Source organism: Ambystoma mexicanum, chromosome 6q (genome assembly GCF_040938575.1).
Source record: "Ambystoma mexicanum isolate Mex_15411 chromosome 6q, UKY_AmexF1_1, whole genome shotgun sequence".
NCBI lineage: Eukaryota > Metazoa > Chordata > Amphibia > Caudata > Ambystomatidae > Ambystoma > Ambystoma mexicanum.
This window is the reverse complement of record NC_090937.1, coordinates 1,564,338,407-1,564,354,754: the sequence shown is the minus strand read 5'-3', so window position 1 is coordinate 1,564,354,754 and position 16,348 is coordinate 1,564,338,407. Positions and strand designations below refer to the sequence as shown.

General features: G+C 47.9%; 1 long non-coding RNA gene across 1 annotated transcript in view; it reads right to left on the bottom strand.

Moving 5' to 3' along the window:
• Window positions 1-240, bottom strand: part of LOC138515649 (uncharacterized) — a 123,828-nt gene extending 123,588 nt beyond the window's left edge. The window contains exon 1 of the long non-coding RNA XR_011282135.1: window positions 125-240. This is a non-coding gene — a long non-coding RNA (uncharacterized lncRNA). The remainder of the gene's footprint in view (window positions 1-124) is intronic.
• Window positions 241-16,348: the final 16,108 nt, after the last annotated feature.

The window sequence follows — 16,348 nt, the reverse complement described above, 5'->3', positions numbered from 1 at the left end:
GCTTGCTCTTTCCTGCGCCCTAGAGCCGGATTGCTGAAGTGTGTTTCACCTGCCTGCCTCCTAACAGTAACCCCGAGCTCCTGCTCACACAGACCACCGCCTAAGGTGGGGCACCTTCACTCACCTGCCCTGAGCAGCAGCCACGGTGCCCGGTCGGTCTCTGTGCCTTCTCAGTTACAGACCAGTCACTTCGTGAGAAACGAAACTAAAAGTGAACGTTTCAGTTTCTTCTTGTTGCTATCAGCCTCGTATGAGCTGAGTCGAAAGGGCTGGCACAGCCACGTAGACTAGAAAGGCGCTTTGCCTTCCGACCCTTGTTAATTACACAAATGCAAACACTTCCTCCATATTTGAAGGCCTGCTCCAGTCAGGAAATCCCCCAGCCCATTCATTTTGAGCGCCAGGGCGTGGAGATGAGTTTTATTTTAATGCCAATGACTCCCTCTCAGTGGAGTCAATTTGCTGATAATGTTGGGGTGGGGGCACATCTAAGTGAAAGGCACCCCTGCCAAATGAGTGGGACAAAATGGTGTGCCACAATAGTTGGGGCGGGGGACAAACACCCTTGGTCCCCACCCTAAAATTACACCCACGCAAGTCCCTCTCAATAAGCTGTGACGTGCCAGGCAAAGAAAAGAGCACTCAACATATCACACTTGTATCTGCCCAAGCCCAGTAAAATAGTGAAAAGGAATATTGTGCAGAGGAGAGTTTGAATATTGGGTACAGTCGCCTACCTGATAAAAGGGTGACAGGAGTGTGGTGTTGTCCCCTTCAAGATTTGTCATGACGGACTCCCCATAAACGGAGCCTCAGGCAATATCCACCACTGACAGATCAAAACTGTCAGCAAGACAAAGTTCTCTACACACGTGCAGTAGTATGGCGGTGTGGTGCTGCCCCTTTAAGGGTCAGCATGCAGGGAGTCACGTTTCACTCTGCCGCGTGCATATAAATAAACGGGGTGTGACCTGGCCGCGCAGGACGACGGAGAGCCCGAACTAGCAACAACGCCTCCGCGTGAGTGTTTGTCCTGGGGGGGCTCACGGCAGCGCGTATGTGCAACTGGGACGCACCTGCAACAGTGGCGACGAGAAATCTGCAACCCGGGCACGGTGGTGAAACCGACAGGGATTGAATTCATTTTTCTAATGATGATTTCACCGTCCGAAATGCCGCGGCTGGCGGGCATTTTACACAAAGGGCCCAGGATGGTTGCGGCTCCATTCTAGGGCGACGTTGAGCCATCCAAGCTCAATTTTTAGACACTATAGCGGCGGACTGCTGCTAATAGCATATGAAGTGCTTTTTGAAGTGAATTTGCTACATTTTCCTTCATTTTCTTCGAGTTTGAGATGAGGGCCTGCTGTTCATTTGTTGTTTTCCCTGATCCCACCCTACTCAATTTTTGGCACAACTGGCTAGCGGATTCCTGTGGCCTGGCTGGCCTATTCCTGTGGCTGTGACAGCAGCATCTTCCTGCTGGGACTGTGTGTCATCAGTTTTTCACCATTTTCTTCGTCAGTGGAGGTACCAGTGTCCTGGATGCCTGTGCGCTCATAGCCATAAACGATCAGGCTGACCAAGGAGTGCTTCCGCCTGGACCCCCGGCCCCTGTGCCTCAAGCATTGGCCCCGATGAGACCACCAGGGTCCCTTTAACCAATCCCTGAGTTTGACATCTGAGGTGCCCCGTCCAGCTTGGGCCACCAATGGAAAAGGTGGATAGATCGCCTCGACATGTACTTTCGGGCCACGATGGAAAACCAACGATGACAGTAAGCTGGCCACCCTCTTGTACTCCGCTGGGCCTGCAGTGCACAACGTTTTTGAGTCCCTTCCATCGGCTGACACCTCATATGATGCTGCGTTTCACAATTACTTCCTGCCGCTGGCAAATGTGGACTATGAGCGGTTCGTGATGAGGTCGACACGTCAGAAGGACGATGAGACTTTGGACAATTTCTATGGCCGACTGCGCCGGCTGTAAATGACATGGGCCTGGGACAACACTGACACAATGGTCAGGGACCAGCTGATCCAGGGGTGTGCATCTGGCAAGCTACGCCGCCAGATACTGCAGGAGCCAGGTATCACCCTGCCATGCATCTTTGAGCAGGGACGATTCCAGGAAGTCGCTGAACTGAGGGCGTCCAAAATGGAGGCCGGGGTGCGGCCTGGCAAAACAGAAGAAGTATGTGCCCTTGGCATGGGTGGCAGAGGTGCCCGAACATCTGGGATCGAGGTGGAAGATCGGGTGAGTCGTGCCTAAAGTGTGAATATGACCTACCCCACCCTGCAGAGTGCCCAGCGGCGGGAAGGCATGTGGCCAGTGTGGTCTGGCCCATCATTATGCCCGCATGTGTCGAGCTCCCCTGCCCGTGGTGGTGCCGAGAGGTCCAGTCCGGTCTTGCTATTTTCGGCCCCAATGTCACCAAGGTGAACCGGGGAGAAGCGAGCGCACGACTCAAAGAAGATGAAGAGGAGGAGGAAAGGAACATTTTCTTTGTGTCTAGCGTGGGGGTCTTGTGCTCAAAGACTAGGCGGCAACCGAGGTGTCTGGTGACCGTAAATGACTTGTCTGTCCTGGTGCTGGTCGACACTGTGGCCTCTGTAAACGTAATGGCGAGAGAAAATTATGATGCCATGAAACCACCACCGCAGCTGGCTGGCCTCAAAGCGTGTATATTCACTTTTGGAGGGTCTGAACCCATTCCGCTGGACAGAGCTTTTGTGGCTGATGTTGGACATGGGGAGTCTCGCATAAGAGCTCGCTTTTAGGTCACAGCGGTGAGCAGCAATACCCTCCTGAGTTGCGCGGCAGCCGAGGTCCTGGGAATTGTCAGCTTCGCATACTCGGTGTATGTTGAGGACATTCAAATGCTTCTGGACAGGTACTCCTATTTGTTTGAGGGGATTGGGCGTATGGCTGGAGACCCCGTGAGGCTGCACATTAAATAATAATTTTTTTTAAACATGTTTTTATTGGCATTTCTATAATTACAGTCATACATTTCCCAATTGTTCTGTAGTTTATAAAAGAACAGACAAACATTGGACCGAATGTCAGTCCTAAACTCTTCCCTCTACCCCCCCCCCTCCCATCGAATTGTAGATAATGTCTCTGTTGTGGCTTCAAGTTCTCTATAGTTCTATTTTAGTTAAACAGGTCCAATATACAGATTTTATTGGGGCGCCATTGTAGCATATAGTCGCTCTGTAGATGTTCTAGTGCGGTTCTCCAGACTGTGCTAAATTTTTGGGCTTCTCCCTGAATATTGTATGTGATTCTTTCCATGGCGATATGGGACCATATTCTTCTGAGCCAATCCAGGTTGGACGGTGGCGATTGTTGTTTCCATTTTTGTGCTATTTCTAGCCAGGCCGCAGTTAGGAGTCCTATTAAGTTCTTTTTTGGGGGAATCGTCATAGTACTGCCTCTAGGGTTCCACAGTCCACACATCCATACGTCTTCCTGCAGGCTTTCGGCCCCGTTGAACATGGCTTGCATGTGGGTTTTTATGTCTGTCCAGAATTGTGATAACTTTGGGCAATCCCACCAGATGTGTCTCCAATTCCCTGCGGAGGAGCAACCCCTCCAGCATTTGTTTTGTGTGGACGGATACATTTTATGTAGTTTTTCAGGGGTGTAATGCCATTGGATCATGATTTTTATCCACGTTTCCCTCACCTGGACGGCTTTAGACCAATTTGGGATAATGTTCCATAAGTAGTCCCATTGTTCTTTTGGAATCGCTTTCTCCAACGTGATCTCCCATCTTTTCATATATAGCAATTTGACGTTTTCTGTTGGTGTATTGAGAAATCTATATGTGGTTGATACAAATATTTTAGTTCCAGAGTTCGTCGGTATATATTTTTCAAATGGGGTCATGTCTCTGCTCACTGCTAGTTTTATCCGTGGGGAGGAAAGCCAATGGCAAAGTTGGTCGTATTTTAATTTGTCCTTTAGCGACAGCCCCAATAGGTCTCTGCAGTCTGAGAATGACCTCATTTGTTGCCCAATGAACATGTCTCCGACTTTTGTGCAGTTTGCATCCTCCCAGTTATGATAGGCCCCCTTCTCCATGGTTGGAATTCCGGGTTATCTAGTATCGGCATAAATGGGGCTGGGTCGATTGTCAGAACATTAAATAATAATAATAATAATAATAATAATAATAATAATAATAATTTGGCACTTATATAGCGCTATGAACTCTGAGGTATCTGAGCGCTGCTTATTATTACCCATGGTGTGTGATGCTCATTTATCGACCTCGGAAGGATGAAAGGCTGAGTTTGGCCCCACCAGGATTCGTACCTGCGTTAGCAGGCTCTGCGCGGATGTTAAAGCAAGCGCTCTACTCGCTGTGCCACTTGACCTGATTGATGAATCAGTGCAACCCATAGCTCTGAAGCATCGACGTGTGCCTATCCAGCTGCGGGAGTTGGTTGATAAGGAGTTGGACATTCTGGTCAGCCTCGACATCATCGAGAAAGTTGAAGTCCCAACCCCGTGGGTTTCCCCCATCGTCATTGCTCAGAAGCCAAAGCAGCCAGATGCGGTGAGGATCTGCTAAGATATGCGCCCCCCCCAATAAGGCCATCAAGAGTGAGCGGCACCTGACACCCACCATCGATGATATCATCACCGAACTGCAGGGTGCCTGCTTCTTTTCCAAACTGGACTTAGGGGCCGGATACCACCAGGTTGTGCTGCACCCCGAATCGAGGTACTTTGCAACATTCACCACACACCATGGTTTGTACCGGTACAAAAGACTTAGCTTTGGGGTGTGCTCGGCTGCGGAAGTGTTGCAAAACATTATCCGTGGCACTCTGGCGGACCTGGACAGAGTCCTCAATATCAGTGACGACATCCCGGTATTCGCCAATTCAGAAGCAGACCATCTACGGAAGCTATCGAAGACATTTGAACGGCTCCAGTCACTGGGCCTGACCCTGCACCGTGATAAGTGTGAGTTCCTCCGGACCTCCATTGAATTCTTTGTGTTTGTGTTCAAGGAGGGTGGCGTGTCACCAGACCCTCACAAGGTAAAAGACATCAAGGAAGCATGACCGCCAGAGAATGTGTCGGAGGTGCAGAGCTTTCTGGGCATGGTCACATATTGTGGCCGCTTCATCAGGAACTTGGCTGCTCGGTCAGTGCCATTGAGAACCCTCACAAAGAGAGACACCACTTGGCAGTGGGGGCCGCTGGAACAGGCTGCATTCGAGGATATCAAGAGTGCCCTCACTGCTGAAGACACCCTGGCCTTCTTCATCCCAGCTTTGCAGTCGGAGATTGTGGTTCGACGCTAGCTCTTTTTACCTGGGAGCGGTTCTGACCCAAGTTGACGCCAGCTCAGAGGTCCGGCCGGTGGCGTACGCAAGCAAAGCCCTCTCAGAGACTGAGCACCGATACTCCCAGATTGAGCGGGAGATCCTGGTGGCCCTGTGGGGGTGTTAGCATTTCAGACTATATGTCCTGGGGCGGACGGTGGTGATGGACTATAAGCCCCTGCTGCCTATCCTGGCAGGCTCGTCCTCAAAGCCCCCTGCGAGGATTGAGAGGTGGATGTTGGCGCTACTGGAATACAGGGTCTCGCTAGTTTACAGGCCTGGAAGCAACAACACGGCCGACTACTTGTCTCGCAACCCCAGAGGGGTCCCTGATGATCAGGAGAACACCAGTGCGGAAGAAGCAGATGCTCATGTCCAGCTAGTGGTGGAGGCTGTGACTCCTAACGCTGGCAGACCTAGAAGCAGCGGCTGCCCAGGACGAATGTTTCCTCATCTTGAAGTCTGCTATTCAACAAGTGTCCTGGAAGGCTGTGCTGGACAACCTCTCACTTCGGACCTAGGAGGCCAAAGTTACCCCTCTAACAGCTGTGGAAGGTGAGGGATGAGCTGACGTTCTCTGGGAGTGGTCTCTTCTGCTCAGGGGTGACCGGATCGTGGTTCCAAAGGTGAAGATTCATGCGGTCATTGAGGTGGCCCACCAGGGACATTAAGGCGCTGCCAAAACAAATCCTCGGCTTCGCCAGAAGGTCTGGTTTCCGGAGTTGGAGAGGCGAGTGGAGGAGTTTGTCGCTTCGTGTGTGTGGTGTCATGCGGCCTCCCCAGCCCAACGGGAGCCTGTCATTGAAACTATGCCTCATGGCACGACACCGTGGGAGGCGGTGCATGCAGACTTTGGCTCCACGACCCGCGGTACACACTTCCTGTTCGTGGTGGACGAATGGTCCAGGTACCCAGAGATGGAGTTCGTCGAGTCTGTCGCCTTTGAGAACGTGGTGGTGGCGATGGAGAAGATCTTTGCAGCTCATGGTCTCCCCAAGGTGTTGTGCTCAGATAATGGAGCACCGTTTTAGGGGGAGAACTTTGCCAGGCTAGTGGAGGACTATGGCATCCATGACAGGAAGGTGACCCCGCTCTCGCCTAGGGCGAATGGGGAAGCGGAAAGGCTGATGAGGACCCTTAACAAAGTGTTCTGCCTCGCTCAATGGCAGCGAGGGCGAGTGCTCGCAGAGGACGCTGTATCAATTCTTGCATGTATATCAGGCCACCCTGCATAAATCCACTGGGGTTGCGCCGGTGGAAGCCCTGTTTAAGAGTTGCCCAAGAGGACTGCTGTCCGAGGTGGGTGAGAAGGTGCCGGCGGTAATTGACGATCAGCAGGTGGAAATGGACAGGAGGCTCCAGACGGGGCAGGCAAAACTCCGGAGGGGACTCAGGCCCCAGCAGCTGTCTCCCGGGAATGAGGTGCTAGTAAGAAACAGGCACCAACACGGGAAGCTGTCATTGACATATGAAACAGGGCCAATGGACGTGGTGGCGGTGAAGGGGTCGATGGTCACGGCCTCAGATGGAACTGCGTCTGTCTCCCGGAACGCCAGCTTCTTTCAGAAACTGGGGGAACCTCAGGCAGAGGTTACCCCGGGTCAGGACATGATAGAGGTCCCGGATGAGGGCAGGGGTGTGGACTCCCTTCCCAACTCTCTGGCCAGAGTGAGCCCCGCCGAGAGAGTTCCTGTCTGGGAAGCTGGCCAGGCCGAGCCCTGGCGCAGGAATCCCTATCCGGGAGGCGGGCAGGAGGTACCCCCTGAGGACAGGGCGAGGGAAACCTGTCCACCTCACTGACTATGTCCTGGACCCTTGAGTCTGGAGCAACATCTGGGTTCCTGCAGCTGGCGCGGGGATCCGGGTAGTTGCCATTAAAGGGGTCATTGAGGGGTGTTGTTTTGGAGTGTTATTCGTATCTGTGGAAGTGTTTTGTTATACTGTTTGCTGTTGTCCTCATGGACAAGGAGGAGTGTGGTGCTGCCCCTTTAAGGGTCAGCACGTGGCGGAGTGATGTTTCACTCCACCGCGTGTGTATAAATAAACGGGGCATAACCCGGCCGCGCAGAGCGACCGGGGAGCCCGAACTAACAACATCGCCTCTGTGTGAGTGTTTGTCTGGGAGGGGGCTCATGGCAGCGCGTATGTGCTACTGGGACGCACATGTAACAGGCGGCACACTCCGTGACCGTGACTCTGTGTCTCAGTGCTTACAGGTCAACACTGTGTGATCATGGTACTGCAACACCCCAGCTGATCCATGTGATCACAGATCCGCATGCTAAGCTTGGGTGTCCCCAGGCAATAGTCCCGTCGTATGACCACGGCCACCTTGACAAGTGCAGGTGCGCCCGGCAACTGTTTTCCCGTCATGTGAACATGGCAAGCTAAGCCCCTGCTAGATGCCTCCAGCAATGATCCGGCTGACTTGCGTGACCACAGGTCCAACCCATTAAAATGGCGATGAGGGGTGTTGGTGCCGCAGCCTGGTAGCCTAAAGTGCCCTGCTACAGCCAGCGCAGTGTGCGCACCGTGATCAGAGCCTCAAATAAGATAAGAAAAAGGAGAGAGACAGCGCTCCTCCCAGGGTGATCTCGGGACGAGAAGGCAGTGAATTATAAATAAAACTGATTATGGGGGAACACCGTGATCGGAGCAATAAAGGAAAAGGTGCCTTTCAAGGGCTCTGGGGACAGAACTGGAAAACAAAAAAAATGTGAATTGTGTTGCTCCACGTTCAGAGCTGAAAGCTAAAAAAAACAGTTGAAGAAAAGAGCGCCATGCTGGTTAGCTCTCTCATCGGAGCAGGGCAAAACAAAAGAAAAGTGTCTGCAGCGTTGTGTCCTGCTCTGGGGGCACCCGAGCAGGACACACAGCAGCCGAGGAGCACCCGGCTCGACAGGGGTACTGTGATCACGCAGCACAGCACAGCAGGGGGCACCCTGTTGGGGGGTCGGAATCATTGATGGGACACTGACACTGGGTCTCAGCACTGTGGTCACACCGGTCGAGCATTCGACACAGGCCGTGAGCACATGAATAGCACACCGTAGAAACTGACAGACACAGGGTTGCACTTACTGGGTCTCTTCTGCAGGGCCTCCACGTGCGCACAGAGGCCCCTTTTATTACTTCCAATCATGACTCTGTGGAGACATCGCGGAAGCGCGATCTCGCGAGATCTCACGGCCCACGTGACCGTGAGGACCCGCACTCGCCGACAGATCATTGGCGAAGCGCCAGTGAGCAGTCCACCCCAGCACTGCTCCTTATGAGGAGAATAACTAAACTACAAGCCACAAGGGGCTATGGACCTTGGCTTCCAGGAGCGTAACTCCCATGCCACAGGAGGCCTCAGGGGTGCCCTGGAAGCTTTCTGTGTGCCACCAAGTGCACAATCTGCATCCAGTGAAGTTAACTGAAAGGTACCTACTGCAACTGTGAGAACTGTTTCTGCCCATGCATGGACAAGTTATCAGCCCCTTTTTGTAACTCTGCAATAAATATAGTTAGAAGCACTCCAGGTGTCCTGTCATCCTTTAAAGGCATGGTCTAGTAAAAAATGTTATTGTCCCTATGGGTCGGCCATGTTTTTTTAAGCCTAAGTGGCTCGATTTTAGAAAACTTTCCTATGGACCTTACCCGAGTTTTCGTCCATTAAACGCACGCGAAAACAAGCACCAGGGAGCCGCCATTTTCTGATAATCCTATCTTTTCCCCGATCGCCCTGGCTGACCTGCTTTTGCGGCACTAAATCAATTCCTCCGCCCCTGAGCCTGACATTATCAAAACATTCATATTACCCGCCTCTCCCCGTGACGTTACTGTGCTGCGTAGGCAAACGCGCCCAGTCGTCTTCTGCGCGACTCCACACAGAACCCGGAAACCAACACAGATCAACTCACAACACAGCGCGCCACAATTCGGAATATGAAACTGTACTTTAAAATGAAACAGCAACACGGTACATTTGGTAAAGTACATTTATTTGACATTAAATGTTTAGAGAATATTCAGCAATTACCATATGAACTCCGGAAGCCATTTATTTTCTTTTATCTGTATCCGCAATAACTGTTCCGTTTCATCTTGAGTCACGCGCTGTTCCTTTATGGTACACAGGGTGTTCATTTTCGTAAAAAGAATCACTTTGGAAGCACGGTGAACCGCAAGGCTGTTCCATCAACTAGGCACTAGTCCAGCCTAAAGGTTATTATGTTGCTTCTAGCCACTAGTACAGCGTAAGGGCATGTGGGCCCTTGGCGATCGTCCCATAATATGGTGATCGTGCTCCAGTTGTTGACACAAAGCTGCAGGTGTCTGCTGAAGAATACATCCGGCGGTGTCTCAAACAGATGGCAGTGGCAGAATGGGATCAAATACCCGTTATGAAAACAAAAAAATGATAATTAGTCTCGCTAGCCAAACTTCATTAATATTACTCATTTTATTTATTACGGCCGATCAGAAACTATTTGCTTGCAAGGATAGTTCAATGCAGTATGTTCGTCTCTAAAATCAATGCGAAAAGTAACGAGATAAATCGAGTCCAACACACAATGATAAACGACAGTTAGTCTACATGCGTGAGGAATGATATGATATATGATATGGCATTTGTAACGCGCCTATACTCAAGTGTTTCTAGGCGTGACGAGGCAGGTGGGGAACAAGGGCAGACAGACAACGATCCTACTAGGCCAGGTGTCTTTCTGATCGCGCATGGGGAAGGGCTGTACATGGTTAGTTGAATACAGGGCCAGCTGGTGGCAAGTGCAAGGTAAATGCCGGGAGAAGGGGCTGAAGGATACAGAGACAGTCCCGTAGTGCAGGTAGGCAGTGCAGGGAAAAGAAGCTGGGCCAAGGACCGAGATCGGTGAGACCAGTGGACCTGCATGCCCATGTGCCCACTACGAACAGTTTTACTTGCTTTTCCTAGCTCTTCATTCATTCATGTATTCATGCATCCATTCATTAAATCTTCATTCCAGTATAAAAGCGTGTAAAGATGTACTTACATTATATTTGAAATTTCCATTGTGTCTCTTCGTAATGCAGTCTGTAAAACGGACCGTGCTCTTGACAACGATTTTTCGTATACTGCCCTATAATGAAACTCGGTCTAGTTTCTGAATTTTCTGCCTTATCGTCTCTTACGTTATTGCGCACTCCCTTCAAATGTAGTTCTTTCGGCATGGTCCCTGTCTCAAGGTCAAAAAACAATAGACCCTTATACTTCCAGTGCGACTTGTGGCCTCATCTGGGCGCTGTCCTTCGCATTCTTTATTTGCAACATCACGTAGTATAGGCATCTGTGAGAACTTGAAGTTTAGAATCCGTCTATGTAGTGCGCCTCAATGTGCAAATGCGAACTGGCTTCTCTCCCAAATGCCACGCTCGCTTGGCTGGCGCGTTCTAAGTGCCCCAATTTTGTCCCCGTTGTCTGCCAGCTTTGCAGCCCAAATTGAGACATTTAATTTTTGGCGGAAGGTCAGGAAAAGTATAAAGTACCACAGGAGTTGAGTTAAAAGTGAGATTTATTGTTTGTTTGTTTGTTTTATTATTTGCAATACGCAAGCCTCCCCTCCGTTAACAGTGCGCAGCATTTACATTTACATGAGATGAGACATGAGAAAAATATATACATACACATATGTGAGGTGAATAGAGAGAATTCAAAGATGACACCCAGCTTGTTCACCACCCATGATGGTGAATGTAGGGGTTAGGTTTACAGGTACACTGTACAATAACATTTATTTACAAAAAGACAATCGTATTGCAATTATTTAAACCGGGATTTGTACTTCACAATCAGCTGTGCTTTGGGTGGGCATGGCACAGTCGCAATGTTCCGTGGCAATGGATCACTGCTCTGCACAGAAACGTCCAAAATTCCATATCTGTGCTTCTCTAACACAGCAACAATAAGGCCTTTCACAAAGTCGAACTGCATTTCATCATAGACTGGTTTGATCACCCATTGCTTACTTCGTTTTGAAAACACCTTAGTGTAGCGAGGCATCCTTACTTTACCCCTAGTCCTAGATTGTTCACGTCCGACATTGCTGTTATGGGCCAAGACCGCTAGTAGAGTGCGATGTTTCATGCCCCGAAAGCTAAAATGCAAGCGCTTTGGCCTGTACTTTAGGCACATATTGTGGAACACCTCCAAATCTCCTGTGTGACAGAATTCTGTCAGTCCTCTCAAATCTCTTGATAGAGTTTTGTCGAAAACAATCTTCTCAATGGCTTTGTGTGTCGGTGAAGATGGAATCAACCACTTCTTCTTCCTTGCCTCCTCTGGGGACAAAGGGCCATGTTCACATTGGTGGAAATGTTCATTTGCTGTCCAGCAGTGAACGTTGGTACAGTGGTGCATCAGTGACCGCCATTTTTCAAGTAGTATTTCCACTGACCCCTCACAAGTTTTTGAGCTCCACCAAAGATGGTTGGTGATAGAATGTGACCACTGCAAAATACTTTCAAAACCTTTTTTTTTCCTGCAGCCAAGATTTTCATATTGATTGATTTAGCAAGATGCCATACGTCAAATTGATGTTTAATATGTGGGAACTGCTCTCTCATTGTCTTGGCAATTGAAACGTGTCTATCCGTGGCTATGAGGTCGACGTGCATTCCCCTCGATTGTAGATATTCCACTGATTTTATAAAACCTAGTTTCTCCATGGGCACTGAGGATGTACATTGTGTTACCTGCACGACCACCAAACTCACAATTTTCTTACTATCCATGTCCTGAAAGTGGTAGGTGCAGTACTTGGCAGAAAATCCAGGGCTGTCGCACTGTCCATCGCCGGCTAGCCTGAATCGTTTGCCTTTGAATGTACTTGCTAGAGACAATTGTTCAATCTGCCAAGCATCACTAATGGCCGGAAACAGATAATCACGTTGGTATATGTAGTACAGCGCTTTAGAAATGAAATGGAGTCCCACAAACTGAAAGAAAGCCTCTAACTTTCTAAAACTGGAGCCACTAAAAAGTGATGCAGCTGCACACAGTAGATTGCCTGCTGGCAGTTTCCCCAGCATCGGTTGTGCAGACCATGAGAACCTATGATTTAATCTACAGACAGCATTTATTTTGACGTTACTGCCTTTTATTTGACGAGTCACATTAATCAATGGCTTCCCACATACTTTCCCTCTAATGGAATGCACACATTTCAGCATACTTATAATTTCCATCAAACAACTGTCGAATACAATGTATTTGTTCTCTTTCATTAGACTGTCATCCTGCATCAACGTTGTTTCGGCCTTTGACGTTGTGGCGATTTCAACACATTGGAAAGTAATATCGCTGATATCAAGTTCTGATGCGTCTATGGATGCTGCGGCTGGTTCATTCTCTGTCATTTCAACATCTATTACTTCAACATTGTTGGGAGAACACAACAATGTCGACAGTTTTTTTGGTGGCAAATTTTTGGCGGGTGTAGATTGTGTAAATTGATCTGCAACCACTTCAGAGCTATCTTCAATACATTCAATAACATCTTCTTGTGGTGGTGCGGTCGCACTGTAGCTATGGTCCAATGCAACTTTGCTGTAGTCTCCAAACACAGTTAATTCATGTTCTGGCCATTGGACATGAGCATCTCGAGCCTGAACACGCCTCGCCTCAATTAATAGTTCCTCCATAGTGTACACGGTCTGGCAAGCCACATCTCTCATTCGCTTCACTGTCTGTGTGTGTATAGTTCTGACACCCACGGGTAATTGGAGGAGAGATTGGAAAAGGGATGTTCAGTTTAAACACAAGATGGAGTGTATTAGAATTGACTTGAATAAAACATAAAATAGTCCCCAGCACAAACATTTTTTTAAAGTTATGAACTGTTTGTAACGAACCTTTTTTTGTTTTTTTTTCTTTGCAACTTTTTTGACTCGACCTTCAACATCTGCACGCTGTAGCTCCGATTCGTTTCCGCATGTCCTCCCTTCCTCTTGCGCTGCAACGACTATATTTTCTGTATCCGCATAGACGGCACAGAATGAGGCTCCATCGTCTCCCTGAAACATAGTACTTTCATTACTATGTATCAAAATATTGTTAGCATAAAACACACGTGAGGATGAACACACAGGTACATCTCAATAGCCAAACACGATTTAAACATTGTGTGCAACAATCAAACGACAAGTATTCGACCAGTGATGATCTATTTCGATGGAACTGTCAGTATCCATACCTCTGGCTCTGCATGGACTGCCATGAATGGTTGTATTGGAGAGGAGGCATCCACATCTCCCTGAAACACAGTACCTGCATTAGTATGCTTTTCAATATTGGAAACACAACACACACTTGGGGTCGACGGCACAGGTACATATAAAGAGATAACCACAAATGATGCATTGTCCAAAAGAATCAAGGAAAATCCAAATATGATCACATTTCATCGACTTATTTTAACGATTCCTTTACATCTGCATCATCTAAATGAGATGTTGTGATTGTGGTGGAAGCTCCGTCGTCTCCCTGAAACACAGTACTTGGATTAGTATGGTTTTCAATATTGGAAACATAACACACACTTGGGGTCGAACGCACAGGTACATATAAAGAGATAACCGCAAATGATGCATTGTCCAAAAGAATCAAGGAAAATCTAAATATGATCACATTTCATCGACTTTTTTCAACGATTCCTTTACATCTGCATCATCTAAATGAGATGTTGTGATTGTGGTGGAAGCTTCGTCGTCTCCCTGAAACACAGCACTTGCGTTAATAGGGAAGAAAGTATAGCAAATGGAATCACGTTATATGATCACGCATGATGGAGCTGTCATTATCCATACCTCGTGCTGCTGAAGAATATCTATGGATGTTGCAAATGTAGTGCGCACTTCCGAAAGCTGTTGCGCCGATTCGTATACTTGAATGTCAGGCTCTGCATCAAGTGCAGGGGTTGACGCTCCATCAACTGCCTGAAACATAGTACTTGCATTAGTTAGGATTACAATTGTGAAAACATAACACACACATGGGGTCGACAGCACAGGTACATATCAACGGCTAACCACGAATGAAACATTGTGTAGAACAATCAAACGACAAGAATTCCAGCTCTGATGATGACGCTCGATGGAGCTGTCAGTATCCATACCTCCTGCTGTTGAAGAACATCTAGAAATGTTGTAGATGTGGCGGACGCTTCAGCATCTCCCTGAAAGACAGTACTTGCATTAGTATGGATAACACTAATTAGAACTGAAAACAAACACCAGTGGACGATAACTAAGGTGTATATCAATTGGAAAGCAGTAACCAAACATTTGGTAAAGTAATTACACGATAGAATAAAACTATTACTTGACATGCATAAAACAAGTATGTAGCGGATTAGCCTAGTAAGATTACCTGATACGCGCTAGAAGTGGTTGATAACTGCAACCACGTCAAGGATGTAGAATGTTCTTGCTTCAGATTGAAGGGATAGTCAAGAAGTTGTAAAGGTCAACTAATGATTGATAATGAAATGCCAATATTAAAAATAGCCATGTAAGCCGACAGAATGCTTGAAAAATGCTCAATACAGCACCGTTCCCTGTCCCCATATATATATATATATACATTGCGTTTGTGGGTTATGAAATCGAAAAAGAATATATTGATAAATGTCATTATTCAAAAAACTATACACTCATATCAATATCGAAATTATTACAAGGGATAGAACACCTACAATATCAATTAATCCATTCGGCTACCTACACACTACCGCAAGGCCTAAAGCTGTGGCGGAATGTGGACGAATAGAGTGGGAATAGTGTTTTCGCACAATTTCCGTGTCGTTCGCCGTTTATTCTTCTTTGTTACCCAAGAAGTTGTGTACATGTCCAAGGAAAAGTGCCGGCTGCAGATGCGGTATCGATCACCCCTCGTGTCCTGTAAGACTTGTTGGACTCTACTTTCCAGCTCATCCAGTGGATATCCGCAAAATCTGACCCATTCTCTTATTTGATCAACAGTTTTCGGGAATACATGCATTGTAGTGCCTTCAGATTTAGCATGGGTCTTCGAAGGGCAACCGCTTATCGAACAGGCAGGCATTGTTGATAAATCTGAAAAGTAAATATCAATATTATTATACAATCTTCAAGAATAAAGATTTGATACACAAGTAAATGAATCATACAATGATCAATGCAAGGTTTGTTTTGGTCGCAGGAACTATACCAGTTCATTATGTGCGGCTTAGTATTTGCATAAGTTGCAGAAATGTATAAATGATGTGACTAAAAACTGAACATGTGACTCATTCCTTGGATGTTCTGTATTGCACGAGAAGGAAACATGCTTACATTATAGACTGGACCGCCGAAGGGTGCAATTCGATGACAATAGACACAGATGAAAATAAATAGATCTATTGATAGCATAGCAATGGAAACTCAAGTCAATAGCAATGAGACCAATGAACCTAGCACTATTGTGTACTCAACTCGTAAATAGATAGAAATTTAAAAATCTGCGAAATATGACTAGGATACATGGCCTTACCTTGACCAACAAACAGTTGGATTCAGCAAGCAGAGCAGTATGTTGCAGGAGAATAGGTGGGTGGCCACGGGGAGCACACTGATGGGTTTGCTCTAAGCGGTCACAGAAGTTCACGGATAGGATGACGACGAGCAGATTAGCGTAGATCTCAGTGGTTGCCAGGTAACACGTTCAGGAGTTGACTTGCAAAGCACAAAGATGTTCTCATGAGACATATCAAGTGGTTTATAAAGTATTAGAAACAGGGGTGTGTTTGTGAATGAATGACGTATGTATGTCGTGGTCTTAGGGGGGCGGCCTGCTTCAAGGGGAGGCCTTGAAGACACTGGAGACACAGGGTCTGAGGAGGCCATGTAACCGATGGCCCCTGGGCGTGGGACACCTTTTGAAGTGTACATGTAGTTTGGCACCTTGGCCTTTCGCGCCCCTGAAAGCCCCCCATGCCAGCGGGCATCCACCGGCGCGAACT